Genomic DNA, 19,266 nt, shown 5'->3' with positions numbered 1-19,266 from the left:
TGAGACTGTAGCCTAGGTGATCTGCTGTTACCGGGTTTGGACTGAAAAGGCCTAGAAGGGACTGGAAAGGACCAGTTCTTTGAAGGCAAATGGCTACTGAATCTGGGAGGCTGTACTTGTAGGAAATCTTTAACAGTTTGCATAGATTTAGCTTTTTCCTCCATCCTTTTGAGGACTTCTTCTTCTTTGTTGCCAAAAAGGTGGTCTTGATTTAAGGGAGCATCCAATAATTTAGCTTTAACATGATCTGGCAAGTTTTGTTCCTTAAGACATGCATGCCTTCTAAGTACAGACCCAGTGACAGCAGCCCTGCAAGATGCTTCTAAAACATCAAAACCACATTGCAAAGTATGTTTACCAACTTGTTCTGCAGAATGCATTAAATCTTATAATTCTTTGTGTGCAGCACAGTGAGGAATCAACATCATTTTTTGTTTAAGTAGCCCCAAAACATGCTGCTGATACTTTAACATATGAAACTGGCAATTTAAAACCCTAATGGCCAAAGTAGCACAAGTGTATACCTTCTTACACCATCTGTCTAAGGCTCTAGAATTTCTATCAGAAGGGGTAGGATTTTTGGCAGCAGTAGCCTTAATGCCTTTTGGTCCTTGGGAAATGGTCTCTGGATCTGCAGAAGGATTCTTGAAGAGAAACTTGTGAGAGTCAGGTACTCTGTAGTACTTGTCAGGTTTAAAGGGAGCTGGAGGTAAAGTGTCTGGGGTAAGGCTAGATTCCAAGAAAGCATAATTTACAATGTCCAGAACAGGAGGGATAGCTAAAGGCCTGTGTTGAGGCAGGAGTAAGAACTCCCTAAGTCTCTTTTTGGACTCAGAGTAATCCTGGCTTTCCCAGCAGAAATGCTCCCTAAGAGTATGCAAGGTTTCATCGAAAGAAAGATCTTCTGGAGGGGAGGCAGTGGGAATGGAATCCTCTGCATCAGAATCCTCATAAGTAGATAATCCTGGTAATCAGAAGGAACAGAAATATCAGATTCCTGATCAGAAGAATCAGAAAGAAATTCAGTTCTAGGTCTCTTAGAGGGAAAAGTCTGGCTTCCCCTAATTAAGGTAATAAAGTCTTCAGCCATTCTAAGCATTTGTTTTTGAGGCATATGGGCCTGAGCCTGCAGTTTGATCATTGGCTTTCTAGGCGTAGTGCGAGTTTTTGGCCTGAGGAATTCAGAACTTCTGGATGGAAATGATGGCGTCGGTTTAATATGAATATCTGTAGGCCTGAATACACCCTCAGAAGCCGGTGCCTGCACAGCAGCTCTGGACCCATCCAAGGTAGAGACATCCACAGGTTCCGGTCTGCCACAAGTTCCATAGTCCGGTATGCCGTGATATGCTTCTTTGACTATGGAACCTGCGGGTGTCTCTGCCTTGGATGGGTCCGGTATGCCATGAGATGCTTCTTCAACTATGGAATCTGTGGCTCTGGACTCATCCATGGTAGAGACATCCGCAAGTTCCATAGTCAAAGAAGCATCTTGTGGCATACTGCACTCTGAATCGGTCTCAGGAGAGGCCTGCAAATCTGAAGTAGCGGGTATCAGGGGCTGTGAAAGCACCTCACTGAGTACCAGTGGACTGGTGACTAGCTTAACGGAAACCTCGGTAGTTTTGGACCTATGCTGTCTGTCTCTGTCTTTATCCTTACGTTTTTTCGGAAGGCTGTTAGTCGGATGGCTTAACAAAGCCATTTCAGAGTACTGAGATTGAGTATGAAAGTAATTGGCTGCAAGAATATCCCGACGATGGATAGGTTGAAAAAGGCACAAACCCGACAGCAAGGGACGTCGTGGTCTGGGCCTTAACAGGGGATGCAGTACGAATGAAAATCTCTATGAGGTATTTGCTTTACACAGGCAAGACAATTGTTAACTTTTACTGACATTGGTTGGAACAAGAAAAAGGATCCCCAACAGGGTACTTATCTTTTTTGAAGACTTTGGGTCTGAAACTCAAGAACGAAAATTTCAGGAGACGGCCGACTGGCACTTGCAAACTGCTTCTGATTCAGGCACCACACGGCAAGAAAGAGTAATGTAATAGCATCGGCTGCATGTTTTATACCCTAATGACCTGAGGTCATGGAAGAAGAGACAGCATCCGACGCAGAAATCCGAAGACTCTGGTATTCAGGCCAGCTGAGGGCTACCTGCAGGCAAATAACCCAAATGTGATGACTGCAACAGTGAAACATGAAGAATATCAGGGAAAACATGATTATTTGTGCAGGCTTATGAACCCTAATGCATACCTGGAATAAATCAGACTGCACAATTTTCCTGTAGAATGTTTTGTTTGTTTGTTTGTTTTAGAAGATTAACAGTACAAATGTCTGACATGCCGTTTTATCACTGTTTTACACTAAATGAAACTTGGAACTGACCTTTATTATGGGGATCATATTTCCAGTTGAATCCAGTAATACTGCAGTAAATTATAAATGAGATACCGTACAGGCAGTGCTGGGGTCTGATACATATGTTTGAGGTACATTTGTTCAGGACAGACATCCTCATTGCCATTCACTTGTTTTGGCAAATACTTTAAATCCCATGAACACTTCTCCCTTAACTAAGCACCCCTCCCAAAGCCTGATCTTTTCTAGCCCTACCAGAATTCTGATCTGAACCCCCAAAAATACCCACCCAGTTGACAACCATAAACTAATGATTCATAGGTTCATAGATTAGTACCAGGCTAACTGCCCTTGTGAGCTATTTTAAGCCTAGCTAATTATCCCTTGTGTGACTCAAACCCTGTACATTGTGTTTGTAAGGCAAACACCTTAACCATTAGGCCACCCTCCCAACCCTAAAGCTCCTAAACCTAAAATCCCCCATAAATCACCCTCTCCTCCCTAAACCTTATATACCAATCAGTCCCTAGACGTATCCCCACTTCCCCTAAACCTCATATACCAATCACTCCCTAGACGCAACTCCACTTCCCCCTAAACCTCATATACCAATTACTCCCTAAACCTAAACTCTGAGTCACTCCCTAAACTTAAGTTCTCCCCATTTTCATTCACAACACCCGACTACTAGCTGGGCGCCATCTTAAATTCCCTTAGTGATGTGAACATCCTTCAATTAAATTCCCCTAGTGATGTGAACATCCTTCAATTAAATTCCCCTAGTGATGTGAACATCCTCCAAGAGTGCCTTACCCAAACTAATGACTGGTGCCTGAAGCATGGCCTCAAACTGAATGCCAAGAAATGCATCATTATCCCCTTTGGGGAAAATGTCATCCTCACTAATTATCACATTAATAACAATGTACTAAGCATGCAATTAGTCATGAGGGAATTCAGCACTCAGGTTGATAGCAACCTGACTTTTGACCACCATGTTGTACGGAAGGCTTTCTACATGGTCCACCTCATAAATAAGGGTATTTCATCCAGGAACAAGGAGGTCATAACATCCCTGTACTCCTCCCTTATCAGACCCATTATTGAGTACAATGCCCCCTTCGGCGTGTACCTTCCCAAGCACATAGACAGTTGGAGAGACCACAGAGGTTCCAGACCAGGAAAATCCAGGGTCTCAAATATACCTATCCTATACAGATAGGCTAAAAACCCTGTCCCTCTACTCAGTCTCATACAGACTGTGCAGAGGTGACCTGTATCTGGTATACAAGGCCATTTCAGACCCATCCTTTATGGAGTTGCTGCATATCTGTAAGACAAACTCCACTCATGTAACCCCCATGCAAGGCCTTAACCTGGTCTGTGACATTAATAGAACTTCTTGTTGGGAAAGATTTGTATACCAAAGACTCCCCCATCTGTGGAATAGACACCCTCTCCATGTCAAGCAAAGTACCTTTCTAACCCTCTTTAAGAGGAACCTGGATGACTGGATGGGAAACAAAAAACATACCCCTGAGATCCCACCTGTGTTCCTGCTGGAAAGGGGACACAGGTGCTGACTTTGAGGGAACATGGGCAAAATTCTTGGCTAGGCTTATAATATATAAGAACCTATGAAGCTATGAAAAAGTAGTGGGTTGTCACTATGAAAGCACTAACATTCTACTGTTAATAAACTTGGTTTGGATACAATTTTAGTCCGGTCATCTTTCAGCTGTTGGTCAGCCCAGTGGATGCTGTTGTGGAACATTTATATTTAAATGTATTCACTTATAAGATTAGTGTACATTTAAACAATACTATAATTTATGCAAACTGTGGTTTTCCTAACAAGGTTTGACTAACAGTGTCTTTCTTTCATTTTTTCAAACTATAAGTTGTCCTAAGGATGCAGTACTGTTCAGGTCACTTATTCAACAACAGTTCTGCCAGTTATCACCTTAAAACCCCACCCGCCTAACCTCAACAAGAACTGCAGACAAACTGCTCAATTTTGCATTTTTAAACAGTGTTAAAAGTAAATCATCTTTGTTTCCTACACAAGTCTATCTCATAGACTTCCCAAAGTATGGTATTTTTAACTATGTACTAAAAATAAATAGCAAGAATTAGGATACGCTCTGACCTCTCTGTTAAAGGTCATCCTAAAATAGACTGAAACAAAAAATAGGCATGAATGATTCAAAATAGATTCTAAAGTCTGTGTTCGCAGGAAGGGGATTATTACCATGTTCACTTAAAACTGCTAGCAGAGGAATGGGATAAAACTTAAAACACTTAAAATGAGTTGGAGCAGCTGTGTGTGGCCTTCTTTTCAAAACAATAACCCAAACTTGGCTAATATTGCCTTAGATGAACCTGACAGCTCTCCTGACAGCTCTACAAATCATTTTATTTTTTAAATTAATACAAACAGATGGTGCTCAGTATGAGCTGCCTGGTGTGTGAGGCATCCATAAAAGCATAAAAACCCTTTTAAACCATATAAAACATTCTTATTTGGTATTCAATGGGAAAAGTGTATGAGAAAAAACAATAATATGGTCTGCAAGGAGAAAAAGAGAAGGAAATTCGGCAAAGTATTGAGTCTAAATCAGCACAATCACTTCTGCAGTCTGACAACCCAAACATAACAAACACTCTCCAAACAGAATTATGGTAAGAAATAAAAAACACCACCTTCAAGTGAATAGAATTGTGATCAGAAGAAAGAAAATGTACTTTTTTGTAAAATTATTGTTTTATGGAAGAGCAAACCACCAGAACTCCGTGGAATGTCTCCACAACCTTACCACCTAACATCACCACCTCCAATGTTGCCTTTAAACAGAAAAAAGCCAAAACGGCCAAGCACTTGCCTTTCTCCTCTCTACTGCAAATGTTATAAGATGTCACAGTCAAACACATACATTTTAGCAGAAATAGTCAGTCTCTGCAAAGCTATATAACAGCAAACATTATACTGGGTCATGTACCATAGCTGTGTTTCTGTTACAGCTACATGTAATTTTCACTTGAAACAGCTGATTGAGGTTGTAAAAAGTGGAAAGATATGACAACAGTCAGATATGCCTGATAAACTTGTTTGATATAGTGAATGAGAAACTTATACAGACATTATTGAGAATATCCACGACTCCAGAAATGGTCCTAAACAGAGACACAACATAACAGCAGAGCGACACAAGTATCACACTTTTTCCTATCTTTTCTAGCAAAAGCAGTTACTATGACATTTGACAGCAAATATAAATGCAAACATGGAAATAAGGGAACATATGCCACAAAACATACATAAGTATGCCATAAAACAACGGAAAAATGGGCATTTTTAATATGTATTTACTTATTTAATTTTATTGTATTGTATTTTATTTTATTCATCCTTTGTTGACTGGGTTCATCCCACTAGGCTAGTGGCCTTTTTTCAAGGGAGGCCCGAGGTGGTATTCATAATGACTAGGGGAAATTTGACCAGAGCATCAGTGAACCAACACTGAAAGTATGTTCACTACCTCATTAACTGACACTGACTGTATAATTGTAATGATATTTCATCTCCACACAGCTAATTGTCAAATAAGTTTAGTTTAGTCAGTGATTAGATGATGTATGCATGTAATTTTCGTTTTGTTTTTTTCCCCTTTTTAGGTTGATGGTGTCATTATGACTGGATATCATTGTTAAGGTATGTTGTTTTGTAGAAGACGAAGATGTCGTTAGTTTATTTTATTGGACTGTTTAATGCTCTCTGGTGTTTGGACATAATAATCATAAGACGTGTCAAAGATTTCTAACGATGTTGTGTTTTGATGATGTCATAAAAAATAGACACCATAGTATATGCATGTTGTTATGTAGGAACTGCAGTTTTCTTCAGTAATTTATTTTATTGTTTTAAGATGCATGTATATATTAATTTTAGAATTTTAATAAGGAAGAATGGAAGATTTGCAGTAATGCTATATATGTCACTTTTTGTGACGTATATTTTGAATTTAATTGATGAACTTTCTAGGTTTGTGCCTTGAACTGATGTAAATGACTTCTTTTTAAGTGATTGTCATTAGTACCTTAATTATTTTATTACTTTGAGGGTGCAGAGTTATGTATTTTAAAATGCAGACCATATGTTTGTTGTTAGGTCTGAGGAAGCAGTTTTTACTGTGAAAACGCTTACCTTTTGGTATAATAAACTTTTGTATTTTGGTACAGGAACTTTTTTATGCTTTTTATGTTTGTTCACCTGTTCATGCTGTGTTAGTTGCCAGGATTTATATTTACATTCTTGCTTTTGTTTTATCTCAGACAACTTTTACCTGATAGCACTTGTTTTTTCATTTTTGCATCAGGGAAGTTCCCCTACTGATTTGATAGCTGCCAAGGGATTTTTTACACCTGCCCCAGCAGCCATCAACTGAAGCAGCTGTGAGCTTGGTTTAAAATCTCATCCAAAGGAAATGCACACTCAGGAGTGCAGCACACCCTTATTCTGTACTCAATGTCAGGAATAGAAACATTAATGTCATCACCTGAGGTGAGAATGGAACCAACCTACCCCCTTCTGATCTTCCAAGACCGAAAGCAAGTGCACTATCTGAGTCATTCAAAGTGGTACAAAAGTTATAGCAGCACTCATAACTGTTAAAGCTAGGCATCTAGATTCTATAAACTGATGGTTCTGTTTTAAATATGTATGGGAATGGCCAGTACTTGATCAGCCAGTGGGTAATATAATAATAATGTAATATAGTATGCTTCTCCTATTTGATAAGTAGTGAAAGGATTATAACTGCTATTATCTAATGATTACAACATGATAAATTCAAGCTTTTAATGGTTCCTGACTTTTTGCACATGATATATACTGAGTAAGTGGAGTAACATACACCAGTATAATGAATTACATTGAGAATACCGATGCTACTAATGGTACCATGTAAAATAATGTATGATAGTTGCATGTTACATGCTGTATCATGTAGAATAATGTATGATATTTACATGTTGCATGCTGTACCATGTAAAATAATATGCAATGCTTATGTTACATGTTGTACCATGTAGAATAATATACAATACTTACATGTTACATGCTGTACCATGTAGAATAATGTACAATACTTACATGTTATATGCTACACCATGAATAATAACCTATGATACCTACTTATTACATCCTGTACAATGTAGAATAATACATGACACTTACATGTTAAATGCTGTGCCATGTATAATAATGTACTATACTTACATGTTACATACTGTAGTTTGTAGAATAACCCATGACACTTCTGTGTCACATGCTGTACGATGTAGAATAATGTATGATAATTACATGTTACATGTTGTACCATATAGATTAGCCCATGACAGTTATGTGCTACATGCTGCATTTAGTTTAATGCATGATACTTACATGTTGCACACTGTACCTTGCAGAATAACATATGATACTTATATGCAACATACTGTACTGAGCAGAACAATGTACAATGCTTACATGATATTTACATGTAACATGCCATTGGAGCTACTTTGGTTCCTGCTCTTATGTCCTCATTTCTTCATACCGTGTAGAACAATATATGATACTGGCATGTTACATGCTGTACTATGTAGAATAATGTATGAAACTTACAAGTTACTGCTGTAACACACACTGAGTATAAGGAGAGAACAAGCATGATTAGCATGTTATGTCTGCTATAACAACCAGTATAAATAATGTCTGGATCCTTAGTTCAGTTTTAATTAATTGATTTCAATATCAGCTTTGTCAAACATGCTATATTCTTTTTTTGGCCATAGTACAGCCACATAAAGAGTAAGTGCAATGTTACAGTTGGCAAAAGTGTCATTATAATGTATCTTCCATAATATGCATATATGCAGTAGTGGAATTTGTATGTTTATATATGCAACGTTCTGCATGTGGAATAAGCAAACAGCACATTTCAGTTTCAATCTGTTACATAAATGGAAAGGCTAGATAAGTAGGAATAATGGATCTATCCACATCACCACATGGTGGATATGAGAAGCATTCTACCAATTAGAACTAGCCATTGTCTTAACACACAATGTTATTTTGGTTTCAAAAGAATATAAGAAACACTTTATATTAAAAGTAAAATTTGAAAGTTGTGTTCCATGGTATACTACCCAAAACAGAAAAAATAAGTGTATTTATGTTGCCAGCAGTATTTGAAATGTAATTATTGCAGATATTTTTTTCATTTACATGGGTTCTACATTAAACCCAGTAAAAAGAGGAATTTTGTATGTCAATAAAGAAGAAGAAGGTTTATGGTTAATTAACCCTGTGGTATACGCTGCTTCATTAAATTTGTAAAAAGTGTTAAAGTGGATAAATTAAAAAGATGAGAGATTAGTAGTAAAACTGTATAAATACAAGTGTAATAAAATCTGAGGTATGGTAAAAAGAGTGAAAGAGAAAAATAGTGTATAAATGAAGAAATATATTACCAAGAAGAAGTATTTTTGTGGAAAATAAAAATTAATGATTTAGAAAAAGCTCAAAAAGTACAGTATAAGAATGTAATGATGAAACATTACTATGTAAGACCACTAAATATCTAACAGATGAAAAAATAAAGCTATAAAAATAAAAAGCAAATGGTGTAATCAGCAAGTAGAATGTCAAGATTTTTTGTGGAGACTGGAAATAGATAAATTGCTAGTAAAAAGAAATATTCAACATAAAAAGAAATGTGATAGAATATGTTTACATGAAAAGAAACATGATAGAATATGTTTACATGAAAAGAAACGTGATAGAATATGTTTACATGAAAAGAAACGTGATAGAATATGTTTACATTGTCAACAAGAAGAAGAAACTACTTAGCATGTTTTTGAAATGCAAAAGAGTAAAAAAGGTGTGGGGAAAACTATGCATAGAAAAATGTTTTGAAGATATAAAAGAAATGGATAAATAGACATGGCTATGATTAAATATGGATATTATAAGAACAGAAGTAAAGAATATGCTAAAAGAATAGATAAAAAATTATTTTATGTTATATGGGTTGCATGGAATGAAATAATAAATAAAATTATGTTTAATGGTAAATGGATTTTAGCAACAATATTAAGTAAAATCAGATGGTGGATATGGAAAAAGGAGTGTGGGGGGGTCTAACAAGGATGAAAATGTAGTATGATTTTGTAAAAAAAATAAAAAATATATATATATATTTTATTTATTTATTTTACATTTGTTAACCGGGCTAGTCCAGCTGGATTGTTTGTCCATTTTCAGTACTGCGGTGGTGGTGCTGCGGTAGCGTTGTCGCCTCATATCAAGATGTTGTCCCATTCGATTCTCAGCTAGAGTGTCTTCTATGTGGAGGCATACGTGAATGGAGCATGCCTTCATTGAAGGTTGTGCATCAGGGATGATAACCCGGTATGTAAAAATCCACTACCAATCATTATCGGACCGGAGTTCCGCTGTGGCGACCCCTAACCGGGAAAAGCCAAAAGACACAAACAAAGTGGAGGCCTGCGGAGATAAGCTCCATTTGTGTAAATACATCACAACATCATACAAAAAAATATATATTTTTTTATCTGATCATATCACAAATATTCACTATCATTATTGCAATGAAACACCTTTCCATATGTTGCAAATATATGTATCTCTTCTAAGCTATTGCTGTCATTCAAAGGTGATCCAGTGTCTGTCAACCTGGGATGACATGCTCGACAAGTAACATTGCTTCGCCAGGGACAGCTTGCACCTGTCACCCTTAGGCTTTCGAATACTGGCTAAGGCTCTTGCCATCCCCAGGCTCAAAAGGCAAACCCACCTCCATAGACAAAACCAGAAACAAAAAACTAAGGGCAATGCTACTCAATGCCAGAAGTCTAAACCTCAAGATGCATGCACTCGACGCACTCCTCAGTATGGAGAAAATCGATATCTGTGCAGTAACAGAAACCTGATTCAAGGCTCCAGAGAGCATCCCAGCACTACCAGGATTCAACTCATGCCATTACTTTTGGCCCCAGAACTCGGACTGGAATACTAAAGGTGGGGGAGTATCCATTTTCATCAAGGATACCCACACCTCCAGGTTAGTGGCACTGCACGAGGCAGCGGATGCCATCCATGTGCAACTAACAGTAGGTAAAACTGCTTTTCAGTTCATAGCCTGCTACAGATCACCCACCTTGTCTCAGGATCTCCACTTGGCATTCCTGAGAACATTGGAGAATATGAAGGTCTCACCAAACACCATGATATTGGGGGATTTCAACTACCCAAACATTGACTGGGAAAACTACTCAAGTCCCAACTCTTTTGCCCAATGGTTCCTGGAGTTTATAAACTCAAATGCCATGGAACAGCTGGTCACCACTCCCACAAGAGGGGACAACATATTAGACTTGGTCATCACCAACATGGGGGCTCAATGTTCCACACCAGAGGTAAATCCCTCATTGGTAAGATCAGACCATAAACTTATCACAATGGACATCCACATCCCAACCCCACCCCCAAGGAAACCACTGTGAAAAAGTTCTCAAAAACAAACTTCACACTTCTCAAGACCGAGGTGGAAAGTTTCAATGCCCCCGGGCTAATGAAAAATGCTACCCAAACCGCAGAATCCTTTACAAATGCACTCTATGAGCACCTACAGGAATGCATGGATCATGCCATTCCAAGTAAAACCAAGACTCACTCCTCCCAAAACAGGAGACCAGTCTGGTGGACCCCAGCCATAAATAAGCTATACAACAGAGGGAGGAGACTATTACATGACAAGGCAAAATCCCAAAAGGGGAAGGCATCCTTGATCAGTACTAGCAAGAAACTTTGATCCCTCATAAAATCATCAAAGGCCAGCTTCAAAAGAAAAATCGCCAAAGATTCTAAAAATAATCACAAGGCGTTCTTGGCTACGTCATGAATCTGGGTGTTAGCTCTCAGATCTGCTCTGAGCTGGTGCAAAATGGCACAAAATACACTGAACCCACAGACATTGCCAACATCCTGGCAGACAGGTTCAGTTCAAACTCCCCCCCTTCCCCCCCAAAAGGGCCTGTGTCTATCCCAGAAGAATGCAGTCCCCCAGACATCACAGACACACAGGTAAAAGCAGCCCTCTCCAAAGTAAAAAACACAGCATCAGTGGGACCAGATGGTATCCCGAGCTGCGTCTGACACTAGCTCCAAAACTAACTAAATCCTCACATGAATTCATTCTTCCAACTCGGCCTTACCACAGGTTATGTACCCAAAGAATGGCGTACAGCAATAGTGATCCCACTCCACAGAGGTGGCATCACAACAGATCCCGGGAACTATCACCCTATAAGCCTGACTAGCCTGGTCTGCAAGGCTATGGAGCGCATCATCATGGATCTCATAAACAAAGACATTGGGAACCTCCAAACACTGGACCCCACCCAATTTGGCTTTGTTAATGGCAGATCTTGCCTCTTAAGCTTAGTTGACTTCTTCAAAACAGTTACCAAAGCCTTAGATGAGGGAAAGGTAGTCCACACAGCCTACCTAGACCTCGCAAAGGCCTTCGACACAATACCCCACTCTGGTATCATAAATAAGCTCACCAGCCTAAATATCAACCCATATGTCACAAGATGGGTTGCAAACTGGCTCAGGGGTAGAACTCACATGGGCAGAGTAGTGGGTGCCATGTCCGACTCTAAACCAGTTACAAGTGGCATCCCACAGGGATCAGTCCTGGGACCCCTCTTGTTCAGTATATACTTCTCTGAGGTACAGGCAAACATGGGAGGACAGTGGCTGACCAAGTTTGCAGATGATTGCAAACTGGGAGCCATAATAGACTCTCCGGCTGACAAAAGCATCCTCCAGAAGGGCTTTATGGAGACTGATACCTGGTGTCAGAACCATGGCCTCAAGCTAAATGCAAAAAAATGCACAGTCATCCCCTTTGGGAAAAACAAAGTGCCCACAAACTACCATATAGGAGGTAATCCACTAATTACAGAAGAAGTAATTAGGGATCTGGGGACCCAAGTAGATAGTAACCTCTCCTTTGACAATCACATTGCCAAAGTGGTTAGAAAAACCTTCTATATAGCCCACCTAATCACGAAAGGGTTCACATCTAGATCAAGAGAGGTCATTGTGCCCCTCTACTCATCGCTCATCAGGCCCATAATTGAGTACAATGCCCCATTTGGGATGTACCTTACCCGACACCTGCAACAGCTGAGAGACCTCAAAAATACCTCACCAAGAGGATCGTGGGCCTCAAACAGATACCCTATGCAGCTCGACTAAAGAAACTCCAGCTCTACTCAGTTGCTTACCACCTACTCAGAGGTGATCTCTGCCTGACATACAAGGCCATGTCTAACCCGGAATTGTTGGACATGCTCCACCTCAAGAAAACTAGATCCATTAGAGCTACACACTCCAGGGATTTAAACCTTAGCACAACAATAAATAGGACATGCTGGAGGGATAGATTCATATCCCAAAGGCTTCCCGTGCTCTGGAATAGAATCCCAGTCCATGTTAGGCGAAGCCCCTCACTGACCCTCTTCAACAAGAATCTTGATGAGTGGATGGGAAATCATAAATTTGCTCCTGGGATCACTTCTATGGCCCTGCTGGACAGAGGCTCAGGAATCTAGTCTAAAAGGGAGGCGAAAGCCAACACATTCTGGCTAGGCTTATAAATGCCCTAGGGCAGATAGTCTAGTACCTACCTATGAACCTATGAACAATCACGTTATCATTATTGTAATATATATGTATGTTTCAGCTTTGTATTATACAGTGTTTTGAGGAGCTTTTTTCCCCAAGCCTCCACAGAAAATGGGTCACTTGGCCCAGTGGACTTTCCCAGTTAACAAATGTCAATAAATAAATAAATAAATAACAAAAATATATATATGTGTGTGTGTGTGTGTGTGTGTGTGTGTGTGTGTGTGTGTGTGTGTGTGTGAGTGTGTGTGTATACATTTGTAAATATTTTGTAAATAAGAGTTATTTTAAGTGCCCTGGGATCTTTTACATCCACCTGACTGAACAACCATCAGCTCAAGCAGATGGGGCCTCAGTTTAACTTCTCATACAAACGATTGTCCACTCAGAAGTGCAGCACCCCCCTTACGCTGCAATCCAATGTCAGCAATTGATCTACCTGGTGTAGGAACAGAACCTACAGCCTTCTGTACCAAAAGGGCATACATTACCTGTTGCACCAAAAGCACTGCATTTATGGTTGTCTTTAGCCAATAAAGCCAAACCCTACTAGCTGTGGACACGCGTATTTCAGCTTTTTTATTGACCTCATCAGCACAGCATAAAAGGATAGTTTGTCTGTTCTTCAGAAACACAGAGCCTTTAAACCCAGCTGATGCCCATAAAGATTAAAATGCCTACAAAATCTCCCAGCAAACATCCAAACCAAAGGGTAAAAAGGTCAGGTTTAAGGTATTACACAGTGGAAACTCTAGCTTGGCTGGGTTTTCCTTGCAGATTTTGCAGAATGGTTGCTCTGTGTGACCTTTTTACCCTTTGATTTGGCTGTTAGTTGGGTTATTTAGCAGCACACACACACACACACACACACACACACACACACACACACACACACACACACACACACACACACACACACACACACACACACACACTGTAAACAATGAGTTGTAACTCGTAAAGTGGAAGAAACTAAACAATTTAAAGAAGATTGTTCCTCAAAAGAAGAAATTGGACAAATATCCTTCATACTTTCACAATTATTCAGAATGTTGCTGTTTGTCTTTTCCCAGTAAAGGGTCACCACAGCGGAACTCCGGTCCGCTAATGATTGGCAGTAGATTTTTACGAAACGCCGAGGTGCCAGCTTGATGCCCAACCTTCAACGAAGGCATGCCCATTTACGCACGCATGTCTTTCGAATGCTACCCAACTGCGGGGAGGACATGCAGACTCCACACAGAAGGCACTCCCAAGCCCAGCCGAGAATTGAACGGGATAACCTCTTGCTGTGAGGTAACAACGTTACCCCTGTACCACCGCGGCATCTTTCACAATTAGTCAGAATAAACTTTAATATATGAGCCTGATAATTCAAAATTCTGAAAATCAAAGTAGCAGAAGCGTACACTTTATTTCCATTCTTGTCAATTATTTTACTATCCTCATCTGAAAGTGAAGCATTAAAATTAACTAAATGTTTCACAGGAGAGGGATTAACTAAAGCTATAGTTGCTGGGTCAGGATTTGGATGAGAGTATAAAAACTTAAAAGACTGAGGAAACTGATATATTATCTCTGTCTTTTTAGAGGCAGCAGGCTGACTATTGTAAATTGCAGGCAAGTAGCAGACACATTATCCAATGCTGACACCACGAGGGATAATGACATTTTATTTGTAACACATCATATTATTTTCCGAGAGACTGAACAATCTTAGTGTTCTCCAAATTTAAACACTGTTACATTCTGGAAATAGTGTGTCAGAAAGAGAAACTGTCACATGGAGAATCAGATACCATACTCTCCTCCAAATCTGAACTGGAAATTTGAGAAGAAAACCCAGCATCTGTCCCTTATCTTCCTGTCCAGCTTTAGAATCTTGAATGTCTTCAGGAAAAGAAACATTCCCTTTTTCTTTTACCAGAAACCACATTATAAGAAGGATCAATAGTCTGAATTAGACCTTTAGCCAGATCTAACAAACTACTCCTGTCCAGAGAAATTTGAGCAGGAGCCGATACATGTTTAGTTTTCTTTTTTTTTTTTTTTGACATGACAAATGTGACCAACAGGGCCATTAATGGCAACATCAGCTTCCCTAGGGACTGGCACAACATTCTGATGAAACAGAGAAGACTTCCTGCTCCCTCTCCCAGGATGGATAAAAGTGGGTGTCCCTTGCCTACTGAGGGGACTGCAACAGTTGCAGATGAAGTGCCTAACTCCTGGTCCATAGTGGCTGTAGGTGCTAGCTTAGAGGGATCCTGGGTAAAGATGAGTGGTCTGAGGAACCAGCTTTGTCCACAGCAGAGTCATCAACTTGCAGCTGAGACAAACTGCTAACCTGCTGTGGTGGCAAAGGCTGTTAACTTAACATTTTCTTTTTTGTGGGTGGAAGAGGGACCGGCTGTGGGACTGGTAGTTTGTTTATTGGTCAAGCCAAAAATGGTGCCTCTTTCACACGAAAAGCAAGTAGCACAAGTTGGTAAAAATTTAAAATTCTTAAAAGTCACTTTTTCCCAGTAAAAATACATAAAAAGCAATTTAAAATACTTTGCAAGTCACAAAAAGTAAGATTAACACAATTTTTTCCAGAGAAAAAAAATAGTTTTAAACTGTTTTTAACAACTTTTAAACTGGCAGAAAAAAAGTGCTCTCCCATTTAAAAGTAGAGCTAAGCCTCATGACAGTCCATTAAAATACAAACTCCAAAAAGAAAAACAACTTGATTAACCAGGAAAGTACATGTATCTAATACATTTTAAATGTGGAAGTCTTTTCCCCAAAGGGGACTTATCTGCAAAGCAATCTGCCCAACAATGGAAAAAGACAAGCTGACCCTTGATCTTCTAAAGCCCACAGAGGAGAGTTCCTTTCAGTGGCAGGAAAGCTCTGAAGGGCTTGGTACCCAAACCTGTCTTTCATCAGCTTAGCTTGAGGTAACTAAAGATTTGAGCACAGGGAAGGTGCCCTGAAGCTTTGGAAACTGGCCAGCTGTTATATGCTTGGCAGGATAGAACTAATATAACTATAGCTACTGCAGCAATGATCAGTATGATGAACATGTTGAAATCCTTCTCGTTGCTACTGAAACAACATCTAAATGTCTCATGGCTTTGTTGTTGTATCACACCTGGCTAAAGTATCACCTCGATCCCCTCCTAGTTTGACAATATTCTTCAATTTTATCGTCTATGATTATGTCTATTTGGCTCCTTAAATTGTACCATACTCTCCTCAGCTTTACAGTGAAATAAAAGTTTATTTTATCACTTTCTTGCCATTACAAAATACTATGTGTCCAAACTTTGTTCTAGCTTCAAATACTTTCTCTTATCATAAGGTTCACTGTATCATGATTATAATATGTTTCCATGCCGACTGTTCAAATGCACCTTGTCAACGCTTTCTGTTTTGTCATTGTGTACTTCAACAACGCTTTCTGTTTTGTCATTATTGTATACTTCAACAACGCTTTCTGTTTTGTCATTATTGTGTACTTCAACAACGCTTTCTGTTTTGTCATTATTGTATACTTCAACAACGCTTTCTGTTTTGTCATTATTGTGTACTTCAACAACGCTTTCTGTTTTGTCATTATTGTGTACTTCAACAACGCTTTCTGTTTTGTCATTATTGTGTACTTCAACAACGCTTTCTGTTTTGTCATTATTGTGTACTTCAACAACGCTTTCTGTTTTGTCATTATTGTGTACTTCAACAACGCTTTCTGTTTTGTCATTATTGCATACTTCAACAACGCTTTCTGTTTTGTCATTATTGTGTACTTCAACAACGCTTTCTGTTTTGTCATTATTGTGTACTTCAACAACGCTTTCTGTTTTGTCATTATTGTGTACTTCAACAACGCTTTCTGTTTTGTCATTATTGTGTACTTCAACAACGCTTTCTGTTTTTTTCATTATTGTGTGCTTCAACAATTATTGCTTTCTTTTTTTCTTCAATGTATGCTCAAACAGTTCACTGCACTATGTATGTATGTGTGTATTTATGTTACTTTTTATTTCTAGTGGAGCTTTTGTCTCCAACTCTCCATTGGAAAGGGCTTTTCCATCCAAATGGACTTTCCCTGCCAACAAAAGCAAAAAAAAAAATAAAAAATAAATAAATAAATAAATGCATACATACAAACATACATAAATAAATGTAGTGTTAACACCTCTTTATAAAGTGGAATATGTGTTAGCACCCTATAGTTTCTCAAAAGGGTCCTTTAAATTATTACCCTGAAATTTTCCCACCAAATTTCTGCAATGTTAAAAGGTTACAACCTTGCACAGCAATCTGTCAGTTAAAATGGTCAGAGGAACTATTTTACATTAAAATGCACAACATAAATAAATATCATATATAAACTACACAGTCAGTTGGCGGTATGCATGGTACAGGTATTAACACACATCCAGGGATCATAAGGCACTGCCATGCTTAGTAATGAATGAACTCCTTCTGGAATGTTGCTGAGCCTTGCCGCCACATGGTTGCCAAGGATATATAATTATGCTTTGGAAAGTAAAGGTGCATTTGATGTCTTCTGCCCTCATGTTTTAAAGATGGAAGGGGAATGCGCCTGGATTCCCATGTCAGGTACCTAGACAGCAGTATTTTAAGATAATACTGCAGTCCATCACCAGTACAGTCAGTATTTAACACTTTCAAATGTTTGTTTATATTACTCTGAATTTTAGAAAATCAATGCTAAAAAAGAAGCAGCAACAGTGGAATGCTCCAGAATCCTGTCTAGTCTGATCTGCAATTTCTTTAAAGACCGGACTGTTCAGTTCCAATCCTTTAAGATACATGGGGTGGTAATCATAGGCATCATTGCCTCAGTACTAGTGTTTCATTACTACAGCGATACACACTTATTCAGGGATTGTGCAAGTGCTACAGCAGTAAAATGGCTCCAGAATATAGCAGTACAGGCAGTATAGCAATCTCATTGGGGAAAGCTGCATGCAAATGTGGCAGGGCAGAGACACAACTAATACATATTCACTGTGCACACTTCTGTAGGGGCACAGCTAATACACATTCACAATGCACACTACTGCAGGGACACAGCTAATACAGATTCACAATGCACACTTCTGTAAGGACACAGCTAATACACATTCACAATGCACACTACTGCAGGGACACAGCTAATACAGATTCACAATGCACACTACTGCAGGGACACAGCTAATACACATTCACAATGCACACTACTGCAGGGACACAGCTAATACAGATTCACCATGCACACTACTGCAGGGACACAGCTAATACAGATTCACCATGCACACTACTGCAGGGACACAGCTAATACAGATTCACCATGCATACTTCTGTAGGGACACAGCTAATACACATTCACAATGCACACTACTGCAGGGACACAGCTAATACAGATTCACAATGCACACTACTGCAGGGACACAGCTAATACACATTCACAATGCACACTACTGCAGGGACACAGCTAATACAGATTCACCATGCACACTTCTGCAAAGACACAGCTAATACAGATTCACCATGCAGACTTCTGCAGGGACACAGATAGGATCATAGGATTATAAGAAGTTACTAGGCTATTAACCCTGAGGCTCTTACAAGCCTAGCCAAGAATTTAGCCCATGTTCCAACAAGTCAGCACAATATGTCACTGTCCAGCAGGGACACAGGTGGAATGCCAGGGGTGTATTTACATCAAACATTCAATTATCCAGGTTATGCTTAAAAAGGTTTAATGAGGTACTCTGTTTTACATGGAGAGGGAGTCTATTCCACAAAAGGGGGAGTCTCTGGAACAGAAATCTGTCCTGCCAATGAGTCCTATTGATGCCATAGACCAGGCTGAGGTCGCTTGTGCAGATTACTTGAGTGGAGCTTGAGTTGTGAATATGCAGCAGTCCCATCAAGGTGGGGTCTGAGATTGTTTTGTATGCCAGACAGAGGTCACCTCTGAGGAATCTGTTGGAGACTGAGTAGAGGGGCAGGGCTTTTAGCCTATCTGTGTAGGATAGATGTTTGAGACCCAGGATTCTCCGGGTGAGGAACCTCTGTGGTCTCTCCAGCTGCTGCATGAAATTTGTGAGGTACATGCCAAAAGGGGCACTGTACTC

General features: G+C 39.5%; 1 protein-coding gene across 1 annotated transcript in view; it reads right to left on the bottom strand.

The window, feature by feature from the left end:
* The window catches only part of GFRA1 (GDNF family receptor alpha 1), a 1,444,022-nt gene that overhangs the window by 674,923 nt on the left and 749,833 nt on the right, over positions 1 to 19,266 (bottom strand). The window lies entirely within an intron of this gene.

This window comes from Protopterus annectens, chromosome 14.part0 (assembly GCF_019279795.1).
Source record: "Protopterus annectens isolate FY-2018-M chromosome 14.part0, PAN1.0, whole genome shotgun sequence".
NCBI classification, from domain to species: Eukaryota; Metazoa; Chordata; order Ceratodontiformes; family Protopteridae; genus Protopterus; species Protopterus annectens.
The sequence above is the reverse complement of the archived record's forward strand: the minus strand, read 5'-3'. Positions and strand labels throughout refer to the sequence as shown.